This window comes from Dipodomys spectabilis, unplaced genomic scaffold (genome assembly GCF_019054845.1).
Source record: "Dipodomys spectabilis isolate Male_0828 unplaced genomic scaffold, ASM1905484v1 ptg000426l, whole genome shotgun sequence".
In the NCBI taxonomy this organism is placed as follows: Eukaryota; Metazoa; Chordata; class Mammalia; order Rodentia; family Heteromyidae; genus Dipodomys; species Dipodomys spectabilis.
This window is the reverse complement of record NW_024871103.1, coordinates 46,982-61,473: the sequence shown is the minus strand read 5'-3', so window position 1 is coordinate 61,473 and position 14,492 is coordinate 46,982.

Genomic DNA, 14,492 nt, shown 5'->3' with positions numbered 1-14,492 from the left:
AACCCTTAGTCTAAATCTCGAGTGCAACTAGAGGAAAACAGACACATGAAGATGCTTCTAGTGTGTTCTAGATAATTAAAGTGGGAGACAAAAAACTCTCATAATTATTAGATCATTTTATAGGCAAAAGGAGCAATGCAGACAGCATGAAGATTGCTCCAGGTTTCGGTCCTCTCATCCTGAGACAGTAAATTCACTGCAGCTCAATGCTAAGTTACAGAACTGGTATGTCTTGTGGACATTTGCTCCCAAATCCTGCGACACTCATTTCTCACTTTTGGCTTCCAACCTGTGACCAGAGGAGAAGATAATGAGAGAGATTCCTTCTCAGAGAAGTATCTATAAAGAACATTGGGTAGTTTACTTATAAATTCAAACCATTGGAATGACCTTGTGAAGAAGTCAGATTGTCCAGATTAAAAAATAAAGAAGAAAAGGAAGGCAGGTGCCAGTGGCTGCTTGCTGTAATCCCAGCTCCTAAGGAGGCTAAGATGTAGAGAATCTGAGTTTGAATCCAGCCAGCATAGGAAAGTCTATGACACTGTTATTTCTAAAAGATCAAATTAAAACACAGAAGTGAGGCAGTGACTCAAGGTTAATGCACGACCCTTGAACAAAGGCGCTCAGGGACAACCCCTAGGTCATATTTCAACCCCAGGACCTGGCCCCCCCAAAAAAGAGCCTTACATCATGTCTTTTGTATATATGGATGTATTCCTATAGGTGAAGCTCCAGAGTATCTATGATGATTGGCACCAAGCTAGGAAATTTGTATTCAATACAATTATTTCATAACACAGAGACTGCTTTCATGACAGTACATATTTCAGGCTTCCCTTCTCTGTTCCCAGTGTAGGCTGAGGGTTTCTCTGCCTCCAAGGCCTGCTGGAAGAAGTCTCTCTCATTGTCTGGATATGCAGACAAAAGGCCTCACTCCTGTACAGCTGTGTAACAAACAATTCCACCTGGGCCACTTAGTGAGGAGGAGTGTGGGAGGGCTCTGAAGGTAAGGAGAAAAAGGCCTCTTTGTACCCCGAGTTATCTCTCTCCCCAGTGCTCCGTGTTGACAGGAAGCCTTCATTTGTGCTACCTCCTGTGGCAGGCCAAGTACTATTCACTCATCCTGCCTTCGTGAGACAATATAACTGGTGTTCAGATACAGTGCTCAATATAATTCAAGAGTCCTTCTGGCAGACAACTCGGGCAAGGGGCCTTATGAGATGTTTCACTGATGGCGATGATGGGCCTATGACATCCCTTCTAGGTTTGCTGAAGCTTGAGAAATCCAAGTGTATGTCAGACATCACAACGTTCCCTATCATATGAGACTGGTGAAGCTCATCAGGTTTTGAAATCTTTGACCTCTCCTACTTGGGCCCTGGGTGGCTAGGTTTTGGGTTGAACACAGGGCCTGGTTGCTGAGCATGAGCTCAGTGCAGAATCCTAGTGCTTTACCATTTTGTGTCACAGCTTCATTTCTGGTCTGCTTGTGTGTGTGTGTGTGTGTGTGTGTGTGTGTGTGTGTGTGTGTATGTGTGTGTGTGTGTGTGTGTTGGTGTGTGTGTCTGTGTGTGTGCATATCCATGTGTGTGCACACTTACACCAGTCCTGGAGCTTGAACTCAGCACCGTAGTACTGTACCTAGTTTCTCTTGTACAATGATAGCCCTCTCCCACTTGAGCCACAGAGACATTTCAGGCTATTTTTCTAGTGATGTGGTTCTGAGAAATCATGCCCAGGGTTTCATATATGCAAAGCACTCTATCTCTAAGGCACATTCCTAGCCCTCTACTTCAGGTTTGTTAGTTGGTTTCTTTCTTTTTTGTTGTTGTCAGTTGCATGAGTTGAAGTCTAGGCCTGGTGCTGTCCCTGAGCTCTTCAGCTCAAGTCTTGTGTTTACCACTTGAGCCCCAGAGCCACTTCACATTTTCTGGTGGTTCATTGGAGCTAAATGTCTCAAGGACTTTCCTGCCCAGGCTAGCTTTGAACCATGATCCTCAGATCTCATCCTCCTGAATAGCTAGGATGACCAAAATGAGCCTCAAGCACCCAGCTTCCACTTCAGGTTTCTTAGTGATGACTTGGAGATATAATCTCATGGGACCTTTTGTATCTGGGATAGTTTGGAACCCAGATCCTCAGATTTCAGTTTCCTGAGAAGGCAGGATGACAGACGTTGGCTATAGAACCCTAGGCCATGGCACTCTGCTGCAAGGGGCTCATTGGCTCGAGATGGTGGAGTGCTAGCCATGAGCCCAAGAGGTAAGGGTCAGCACCTAGGCCCCGAGTTCAAGATTCATTACTGAGGGAAAACAAAACAAAACAATTGTCTGCAGGAGACAACTCACCCACTCTTTAGTAATACATAATTTCGTCCCTGCCATCAGGACATATCTGAGCCTCAATATTCTTGTCTACATAATCATCTCAGTTATGGAGCTCTTACAAAGACCTGATGAAAGAATGCACCCTGTGAAGGACACAGCACATGGCACTCTTTGCAGGACTCAGCACACAGCATCCTGTGAAAGACTCAGCTCACAGCACCCAATGCAGGACTCAGCACACTGTACCCTGTGAAGTCTCAGCACATAGCACCCTGTGCAGGACTCAGCACAGAGCACCTTATGAAGGACTTAGCACATATCTTTATTCCACACATTGTCATTAGAATTAGGGTGCTTTAATCAGTATCACCATTCTTTGAGGAACATTTCACCAACACACAATTTTACATCTAATGGTTTATTGGGTGGTTTTTTTTTGGGGGGGGGGAGGTTTACCCATGGGGTTTGAACTCAAAGCATGGGGATACTTGAGCTCTAGCTCAAGGCTAGAGCTGTAACACTGAACCATATTTCAAAGAGTCTCACTGACTTCCTGTCAGGGCTGGGTTTTATAGCCCCCGAGCAGCTGGGATGATAGGAGTAAGCCAGCATCCTCTAGTTCCATGTAGCTGGGTTGCAGCGGCTTACATCTGGCTAAGTCAGGTTAAGTGGCAGTTGTCAACGACAGACTCCTAGCTTGCTTTGTGATGAGGTATTTGAAGTGCTGCCCTTCTGTAGTTGCAGTTAGAACACTCTACCTTTTTTTTGCGACAGTCCTGGGCCTTGAGTAAGGGCTTTGACACTGTCCTTAAGCGTTTGTGCTCCAGGATAATGCTCAATTGATTGAAAGACAGCAGAACTTCTGGGTTTTCTGTTTATATGGCACTGAGGAATCTAACCCAGGGCTTTGTGCTTACTAGGTGAGCACTCAACCACCGAGCCCCAGGAGGTATATAGATTGCATAAGAAGAGAGATGTCTGTATATTATTAATTTATAGATAATTACTACCATTTATTATGTATTAAGTTATGTCTCCTTAATGATTTGTCTCTGTAGAACAATTAATAAATCATTAATTAATAATTACTTAATATCCTGTTATTGTTTATAATGTATGTATATACAACCATACATATAATTACATATTTTATAGAATGAGACAGATGTCTATATATAATTAAATTATATATTACATATATAATTTATATATATAGTATTATGTATAAATAAATTATCATGTGTTACAACCAATTATTAGGTATTTAATTATGTCTCCATGTAATTTTTATTCTGTTAATGCTTAATAAAATAGTAATTTTACTTAATTCATTTTCTATAACTATTGTGTCTAATTTTATCCCAGAATGATTCACTAATAATTCAATTTGTTTTTCATTTATTATAGTGACAATCCTTCCGCCTATGACATTTCTTACCTTTATGACATTCTCTTACATAGCATCTAGATTTGCATCCAAATTATACATCCTACATGACACTGAGCACTTTCAAAGAAAAGGAAAACATGTGTCACGCTCGGCTTCTTACTCCAAGATTACATTTTTGGCAGTGCTGGGATCTAAACTCAGGGCCTAGAAGACTCAATTCATGAATTGGTGACTGCCAACACAGCAGCCTCTAGCCATATTGCACTTAGTGTACTTATTCACTTTATTTTTATTCATTTATTTACCATTAGTTTATTGAATGTTATTACACATGGAATATTTACTACATTTATTGTATAGGATATAGATTTGCCTATGTATGAAACTTCACACCTGACACCCAGGCTTTTCACAGAAAAGGAAAATGTGTCACCCTAGTCTTTTTACTCTACGATTCAATTTTTGTGAGTGCTGGCATCTGAACTCACAGCATACATGGATCAATTCATGAATAGGTGAGTGTCAGCACTCCAGCATGGGGCATATGGAGCTGACAAGCAGGCCCCAACACCTGAGATCCAGCCCCAGGTGTCGACAAAACAAGAACAGATTGACATGCTGATGGTAGTACACAAATAAATATATATCTTTAATAAGTGCCAGAGATGTCTACACATTATTCAGTTATATAGGTTACATTCCTACCAATTCTTGGGTATTTATTATGTCTCCATGTAATTATTGTTGTTTTCATCCTTCATGAATTATTAATTAAATCAACTGCTGTCCCGAAACTCTTGCATCCATGTAATTAATAGTACTCTTTGAATGTGTCAAAAAGTATTCATTAAAATCCATTGGCCTCCTAAAATTACTCTCTAATTTTATACTAGTATCATTCAGGAACAACTAATTCAACCTTGATATTCATAACCTTCCATCCGTATTCCTATGAATAGGAATGAGACTCTTAGGATCTCCCTCCATTGGTAGGGCTCAGGACCGGGCTTCAAACTCAGGTCCTATGTTGCTGTGTTGGTCTATGGCTTCCCTGGCAGCCTGCCAGCCTTCAGCAATGCCAGGTAACAAACACTTTTCAGCCATGTCATTCAGACCCTGTATGGTCAACTTGAAAAAAAAATGTAAAACTGGTAGCCATCTTCAAGTTGCTGGGGTTTTATCTGTGTCATTTTATTTATCTATTTATTTCCTGTCAGCCTTTGAGGCTCAGAAACCCAGGCTTGGCTATGGGTCCAGTGGCTTCCACACAGCCTAGAGTGATCAAAACTGAGGCAGTGTTGCCATGCCCTGAGTTGAAGACCTGTGCTTGAAAATAAAAATACATACATATATACATACATACATACATACATGCATGCATGCATACATGCACGCATATATACATACATTTAAAATATTTAAAAAAATATGAGGCTCCTTGGCTTGGAATTCATGCCATTTTTTCTGCCGGACTTGGGGTTTGAACTCAGGGTTTGGGTAAATCTGCAGCACTGTTGACGAAGGAAAAGCTCACCATGATAAAAGACAAGAAAGTCAGGCCTGTTCCCAGGGGCTGAATTCAAGCCCTAGCACTCGAAAAAATAATATTCATATACATTTTAAATACATGATTTATATTTACATACACATGTTTACTACATATTGCAACTAGTGTGTTATTCATTTTATTTTGTGTTTTATTTATTTCTTATATATTTTAGAGAGTATGATTAAATGTATAACATTTTTTACATTCTATTACAAAGGACATAGATTTGACTATGTATTATACATCATCCTCAGACCCAGGACTTTCACTGATAAGAAAAACAAGTGGGATCATTGGTTTCTACCACCAGGATTAACTTTTTGGTAGTTCTGTGATTTGAACTCTGGGCCTAGAAGGCCCACTTCATGAATGGGTCAAAGTTAGCACACCAGTCTGATGCAAGTGAAGTTGGCAGGCAAATTTGATGACCTGAGATCAAGCCCTAGAAGTGGCTAATATATAATCAGATAGATGTGTAGATTGCAGTGTGTATGTGTGTGTGTGTGTGTGTGTGTGTGTATTTACGTATGTATATACATCTATAAATAAATGTATACAGAGACAGATGAACATTTAAGTAGATTCTAGTGTATAACTCTATATGAAGTGATGTTTTATATGTTCTATTACTATAAATAACTTGGTCTAAAATTATGCCTCCATTAATTAATCACGGTAGAAGACTTAAAAAGAATTAATTAAATTAATCATTGACCCGTATTTATTGCATACAATCTTATTTTAGAAATATTAGCTAATTAGTAATTCAATTAGTACATGCCTAACATACTATTAGTGTTCCTATAGAGAGGAACGAGTTTTCCAGGATGTTCAGCCATGTGTAGGTGGCAGTCCCAGGAATAAACTAAGGGCCTAGGTGTCTGGGTTGGGCTCAGGGATCATCGACAGCCCGGGAGCCTTCGGCCATGTAAGGTCACATACAATTTTCAAGCCGAATCATTGAGATCCATGATGGTCACAATGCAAACGAAACAAAGGTAAAACGATTGTGTAAAACTTACTGGGTTTTTCCTCCTCCATTTTTGTTGGTTTGATGCATTTTTGCCAGTGCTGGGAGTTGAACTCAGGTCCTAGGAAGCCTGGATCATATGTGAGTATAAATGCTGCACCCCAGCCTAGGGTAATCATAAGTTAAGACACAATACAGTGCTTCCTTGTGCAAATGTAGCTCAGGGACAGTGCCTAAGCTCACAGTTCAAGCCTCAGGACCTGCCACAAAAAAAGAGCCAGTAACTCCATGTGTCTGTGTATGTATGCATGTATTTTTATCAGTGAACATCGAGAGTTGCTATGAAGATAGGTTTGAATAGAATGATTTCATAGCACAGAGAGTGATTTCAAGACAATGTATGTTCCAGGGCTCCCCTGACTGTTCCCAGTGTAGCCTGAGGGTTTCTGCGCATCCCAGGCTGCTGGAGGAAGTCTGCCTCATTGTTGGAACAAGCAGACAAAAGGCCTCACTCCTGTACAGCTGTATAACAAACAATTCATCCAGGGCAATTAGTGAGGATGAGTGTGGGCAGATTCTGAAGGCCAGGAGAAAAAGGCCTCTTTGTACCCCAAGCTATCTCTCTCCCCAGTGCTCTCTTTTGACAGGTAGCCTTCATTTGTGCCACCTCCTGTGGCAGTCCAAGTTCCCTGCACTTATCCTCTCTTTCTTAGACTATGTTCCAGTGTAGAAACAAATTGCTACAATTAATTCAAGGGTCTTTCTGGCAGACAACAAGTTAGCTGAACCTAATGAAAAGATTCCTAATTGGCAAAGGTGCCTCCCTAGGTTTCCTGAAGCTTGCTAATTCTAAGGACTTGTGCAAAATCACAACGCTTCCTGTCATCTATGGCTGGTGAAACTCATCAGGTTTTGAAACATTTCACCTCTCCTAGTTGGGCCCTGGGTGGCTAGGTTTTGTGGTTGAACACAGGGTCAGGGTGCTGACCATGCGCTCAGAGCAGAAGCTCTTCGCTTTACCATCATTTGGTGTTACAGTTCCACTTTTGGTATCTGTGTTTGTGTTTGTGTGTGTGTGTGTGTGTGTGTGTGTGTGTGTGTGTGTTTGTATGCACGTGTGTGCAAACACCAGTCCTGGAGCTTGAACTCAGTACCTGAGCACTGTACCTGAGTTTATCCTGTATAAGGATAGTGCACTACCACTTGAGCCACAGAGCCACTTCAGGCTTTTTTTCTAGGGATGTGGTACTGAGGATTCAAACCCAGGGTTTCGTACATGCAAAGTACTCTACCCCTAAGACACATTCCCAGCACTCCACTTCAGGTTTCTTTCTTTTCTTGTAAGTTGGAGGAATTGAAGACTGGGACTGGGTGCTCAAGTCTAGCACTTTACCACTTGAGCTACAGAGCCTCCTCAGGCTTTCTGGTGCTTCACTGGAGAAAGCATCTCAAGGAATCTCCTGCCCAGGCTGGCTTTGAACTGTGATCCTCAGCTCTCAGGTTCCTGAGTAGCTAGGATGACGGGCATGAGTCACCAGTGCCCAGCTTCCACTTCAAGTTTCTAAGTGGTGAATAGAATATAATAGTCTTTTCTGTCTGGGATAGTTTGGAACCCAGATCCTCAGATTCCTGAGCAGGCAGGATGACAGACCTCAGCTAAAGACACCTAAGCTGTGACACTTTGCTGCAAGGAGGTGCTTGGCTCAACGTGGTAGAGCGCTAGCCATGAGCACAAGAGGAAAGCCAGCGCCTAGGCTCTGAGTTGAAGGTTCATGATGGATTAAACTAAACCAAAACAATTATCTGTAGGAGACAAGTCACTAGAGTTCAGTACGTACATAAATTTGGCTCTTCTTTGGGGACATATCTGAACCTCAACTTTCTCACCAGCACAATCATCTTACTTGTGGAGCTATAACAAGGACCAGATGAAAGAAAACACCCCTTGAAGGGCTGAGGACATAGCACCCTGTGAAAGACTCGGCACACAGCAACTCATGAAGGACTCAGCACCCAGCACCCCAGGAAGGAGTTGTACACTTCAAATTGAGTAATTGTAATAGAGTGGATTGAAAACTACACGTAAATATTTTCTCAGTCTACACATATAAAAGCACAAAGAAGAAGGGTCTATTGTGCACCAGGATGAGATTAAATAGGTTTCCTATCATAGTTCTATCTTGTCTGAGTTGCCTTGTGTTTCCCTTGGTTTCTTGTTTCCTATCATAGTTCTACCTTGCCTGTGTTGCCTTGTGTTTCCCTTGGTTTCTTATTATACTAAGGCCTGGGACATTGGTTTCGTGGTTTAGCACTGATTCAATGTCTGCAGCATTGAGTGAGGCACTCACACCTCTCATGCCTGAGACCTGAGTCTCTTGAACTTTGAAAACAACACAGGAACATCTTTCTTGTTCCTGAGCCACAGGCCAAGTAAGCTGGCTTGAGCTGTCAGTTAGTTACTTGGCGCTCAGAATTCCATTATGGGGGAGGTAGTGTCATCTCTCAGATCCCAATGTTCTATGCTGCTTTCTCACATAAGACCATCCCAAAGACAAACTGGAGGCTGAAATCTCCCCTCCCTCATCACTTTATACACATATGGACATTGTTAAAATCCCAACATCCTCAGCTTGGACTAGATACCGGCATTTTCTCAGCCTCAAAGAGCCCTTCCTAGGTCAGATTCAGGTCTTATTTGTCACTGTTCTTCACATCCTGCACAAATCATTTTGCTTCTCAGGGCCCTCTCAGCCTGCCATGTGCTTCTTGCATGTATTCCTAGGACATTGTTACGTTTTTGTTTCCTAATCTTCTGTTTGCTCTTGAAGCCCCTGTGTGCTGTCACTTGGAAAAAAGATAAGTACTTAGACGTGGGAAAAATCAAAAAAGTATTGAAAACAAACATTACACATATAGTCAGACATTTTTACAGGTGTACAGTCTTGTAAGACAAGAGTATTTTTGATATTTTTATCATATTTTATGACAGATGGGAAGGGGAGAAAGGAAGAGGTGCTGCATTGTATTCTCATAATTCAATGATTATTATTTAAAAATACTATATTTGAAGGAATGTAATATTTAAAGATAAAAACTGTGCTCCTGTTCTTTTTATAAGCTAGTCGTTTATAAAGCATTCCTCACTAAAGTCTTGTCGTCTGTGTGCTATGAACTATCCTCCTCCATCAAAATAATAAAGGAAAACCCTTCACAAATAAGTGGACTGTTGTCCAATCTCTGGATAAGAATTTAAGATACAACATTGCCTGTGATTTTGTGCATGTACATGTGTGCGGGAGTGTGTGTGTATGTAGGTGAATGTGTGTCTGTCCATATGGGTGTTTTAAGAATTGAACAGGGACTATATGACAATCCCAAGCACTGTAGTGCTGTACCAATTATGCCACAGTTCCAATGCAAGCTTTTTGTAGTGAACTGGAGAGGAGAGACTCATAAAAATTCCTGATCAGGCTGTCTGAACTAAATCTCACATCTCAACCTCCTGATTAGGTAGAGTTATAATTATGAGTCTCCAGCACCTGGTGATAAAGCATTGTTACTGGAGAGAGTGGGATTGCATGTTTCAGTCCAGCTTCACAACACTCTATATCATAAAACAGCAATAGCAAAGCCCTATATCAAAATACAATAATAAGATGTAATTAGGATACAATTTAGTGATATAGTATGCTAGCATAACTTTCAGGAAAAGTTGGTCTTAATGATTTAGTAACACAAAACCAAACAAAATTAGATAATTTAAGTAGATTCTATGAATTTTTAAAATTCCATCTTAATAATTTCAAAACATTATAAGGAACAAAAAACATTCATACTTCTAAGGAGAATGTTAAAAAGATAAAAGATGGCAGATTATGAAATGGAATATTCTACACAGCAGGAATATTATTGTCATGGTGAATATATGGTGGTATTGTTATGGTGAATATATGATAATGTTCTTCAGAGGAGCAATAGATAAATATATACTTACTGCACATAGGTAACTTGTCTATCTCTATCAACTTCCAGTCTTCTAGTGCACACTATCAATGTAGTCATGTTTATGGTATATTCCAAAAAATAACTAGCAGAGGCAGGAGTTACCAAAATACATTAGCTTCAATGTTTTAGGAGATAAACGTGTTAATCATATTGACTATTTTATATATATTAAACAGATAATGTGTTATCATTGTATCTCTAAGTATGTACAAACACTACTTCAAATTGAAATGAAACATAACAATGTTTTGAAGGCATATGCCTGTAAAGCTAGCTATTTGGGACATCAGTTCAAGACCAGTGTAGTTTTACCTGAAATGCTCCCCAACCCCTGGTTCTGTGTGATGGAATACGTCTATCATCCCAGGTCCATGGGGAGCTGAGAGCAGGAGGATTTGAATTCCATGCCATACCAGGCAAGAATTTCCACATGGCTCCATCTCAACCAAAGAAGGTTCAACACTCCCCCACCTAAGTGAAAATAAAAATAAGAGCATTGTAGTATAAGAAATGAACAATATTAAAACATGCCAATACAAACCATCATGAACAACACACATCTAGTGTTTGTTTCTCATACCTGTAATCCTAAATATAGCTAGGATTATATATGTGAGCCAGAGGTGCTAAGCAGTTCATTATTTTAAAAATGTCTGTTTGAGTGTCTGCTTTGACTCTGAGGTCTTTGATCCATTTGGATTTGATTCTGGTGCAGGGGGATATATAAGGATCTAGTTTTAGTTTTATACAAATGATTAACCAATTTTGCCAGCACCATTTACTGAAGAGCCTGTCTTTCTTCCATTGTATTTTTTAGCTCCCTTATCGAAGACTAAGTGGCTATGTCTGTAGGTTTATTTCTGGGGTATTAATTTTATTCCATTAGTCCTAAAATCTGTTCTTGTGCCAGAACCAAGCTGTTTTGATTACTATGGCTTTGTACTAGAGATTGAAATTTGGTATTGATATTCCTCCAGCACTGTTCTTTCTACTAAGGATCATTTTTGCTATTCGAGGTCTTTTATTGTTCCATATGAATTTTTGGACTGCTTGTTCTATTTTCTTGAAGAATGAGTTTGGAATATGGATACGTATCCCATTGAAATGGTAGATAGCTTTGGGAAATATTGCCATTTTCGCGATGTTGATCCTTATAATACAGGAGCATGGGAGGTTTTTCCACTTTCTAAGTTCTGTTTTCATTTCCTTTTTCAGGTTGTAAAATTTTCATCCTAGACGTCCTTCACTTCTTTGGTTAAGTTAATTCCTAGGTATTTTAATTTTGTGGGGCTATTACAAATGGAGTTGCTTTAATCATTTCAGCCACGTTTTTCTCATTGTTGGCATACAGAAAAGCCATTGCTTTTTGAGGGTTAATTTTATACCCTGCCACTTTGCCAAAGTATTGAATCAGCTGAGTAATTTGTGAGTGGAGTCCGTGAATAGGAGAAACCCTAGATCTCCTTGGCACAGGCAGAAATTTTCTTAATAGAAACTCAGAAACACAACCATTCAAAGAAAGGTTGGACAAATGGGATTGCATGAAATTGCAGAGATTCTGCGGGGCAAAGGGCATAGGTAGCAAGATCAATAGAAAGCCCACTACTGGGAGATCTTCACTAGCCATACAACGGACAAGGGTCTCATATCTAAAATATACTTGGAACTCAAAAAATTAAATCCCCCAACAACAAGTTTGCAAAGAATTAACTGCCCAATAAATAAGTAGGCTAAGACTTAAAGAGAAACTTTTCTGAAGAAGAAAAAAGGATGGCCAATAGACACATGAAGAAATGTTCAACCTCTCTAGTCATCAAAGAAATTCAAATCAAAACAACACTGAGATATCACCTCACCCCAGTTAGAATGGCTATAATCAAGAACTCTAATAACAACAGGTGCTGGAGGAGATTTGGCCAAAAGAGAACCTTACTGCATTGTTAGTGGCAGTGTAAATTTTTTAAACCACTTTGGAAAGCAGTACGGAGGTTGCTCAAAAGACTCCACATAGAGCTCCTCTATGACCCAGCATTCCCACTTTTGGGCATTTGCCAAAATGATCACAAACAAGACCATACTAAAGCTACCAGCACAACTATGTTTATTGCAGTATTATTTACCATAGCTAAGATATCGAACCAACCCAGATGCCCCTGAGTAGATGAAAGGATCAATGTGCTATATATACACAATGGAATTCTATGTCTCCATCACAAGGGATGACATTGCCCCATTTGTTAGGAAATGGAAAGCCTTGGAAAAAGTATATTAAGTGAAGTAAGCCAGGCCCAAAGAAACATAGGTTCCATGTTTTCCCTTATTTGCAATAACTGGTATATGTCTAAGACAAGCAGAAACGGTCAGATAAGTTGATGTTAAGTGAAATGTACCCCCAAGATAAGGATTCCAATGCTTTTTCTTACTTGTGATTGTTTCTAACATATTTATAAGATGATTTTTTGTTGCTTTGTATGTCCTTCCCACACGGTATAACCCTTGCTTTCACTCTATTTGATGTTTGTATAATTTCTGGAGGGGAAGTGAAAAAACAATTGTTTACATAGGCATACAGGTGGACCCATTGTAACAAAGAGATATACAAAACATTTTGTCAAAAAACGAATTTTACAACTTTGGCCCGGGGTGGTAGGTAGTGGGGGGTGGTAAATTGGGAGGTGTGGGTGGGAGATAAGATGGGATGGGAAGGGAAAACAAAGGAGGGGCAACAATATATATATATTTATTACCTTTCTCATGCAATTGTAACACCTCTGCATGGTATTTTCACAATAATAATAAAAACAGACTATTTGAAGCCAGGTGAGAGTGGCTCATGGCTTTAATCCCAGTTACTCATGAGGCTAAGTTCAATGGCAGCCAAGGAAGCAAAGTCCCCATAAGACTCTTACCTCCAATTAAAAATTCAAAAGACAGAAGTGGCTCCCTGGTTCAACTGGTAGAGTGCTGACTAACTTGAGCACATAGTCTCAGGGACAGTGCCCAAGTCCTGAATTCAAGCCCCACAACTGACAAAAATAAATAAATAAACATTTAAATGTCTGAATTGCTTGTGAATTAAAATGGCAGCGGTGGTATACAATTCTACAGTCTACTACAGAATTCATTTTATTTGTGGTTAGAAAAAGTAGCAGCAATTGAATAAAGGACATTTTTTCATAAACTAGGACAGATTGGTCTTTAATTAGAGGAAATTGCTGGACTCATACATAATATTTTTGGTTGGTTTTTGTTTTGTTTTTAGGACAGGATGAGAAACCTTATTTCTGCCAATGGCTATTTGGATATGTATGACATCATTCACAGGCCATGCAGAATTAACAGTAAAGACAGGAACAGACCAGTGGCAATAAACTTATTTGTCTTTATGTCATGTTTCAAATGATTTGTTTAGCGTATATGTCCCTACGGCCTATAGTTGCCTATTCCGTTCTTCCTCAAAATACAGGCATGTTCTACCAATTCAGATTTGAGCCAGGCGATATGCAGTATTAGTGCCAATAGTTGAGGAAAATTCTAACACAACCAGGGAAGCATGAAACCAACACTTTAGCAGCTGGACACTGGCCTATAATCCTAGCTACTCAGGAGGCTGATGATCAGAGTTCAAAGCCAGCTGGAGTGAGAAAATTTGTGAGACTCTTCTCTCCAATTAACAACCAAACAGCCATAAATGGAGCTGGGGCTCCAGACTTAGAGTAGCCTTGATGACAAAAAGTCGGGGGCAGTACCAAGTCCTGAGTTCAAGCTGAAGGTTAGGCACAAAAACAAAAAAATCAACAACATAAAAAAAAAACCCAGAAACTAGGAGAAAACTCAGGAAAGGATGGCATTGTCTACAAGACAAATGTATACATTACATGAATTGTGATATGGTAACCTCACTGTACACTTCTAAGTAACAATTACATTTAAAAAAGAATCTGAGAAATGCCAAAGTAATAGGTCCTTATGATGTGCCTCAACTTTCCAGAATTTCGAAGTCCCATCATCTGAGCTGGTAGCACACAGGTTGTAGCCCAGGGTGATGATAAAATATGAAGCCAGAGATCCTTTCAGATTGTCCCACCAACACTTCTATTATGTTAAGCAAAAATCAAAACAAAGGAAAGCAAACAAAATAGACTTTATGGTTAATTAAGCTGCTATTAAATATTCCAAGCATAATTATACTCTTAAATTGTGAGGTAGTACATACGTTTTGTAGATACTGAACTCACATGTGTCACAAAA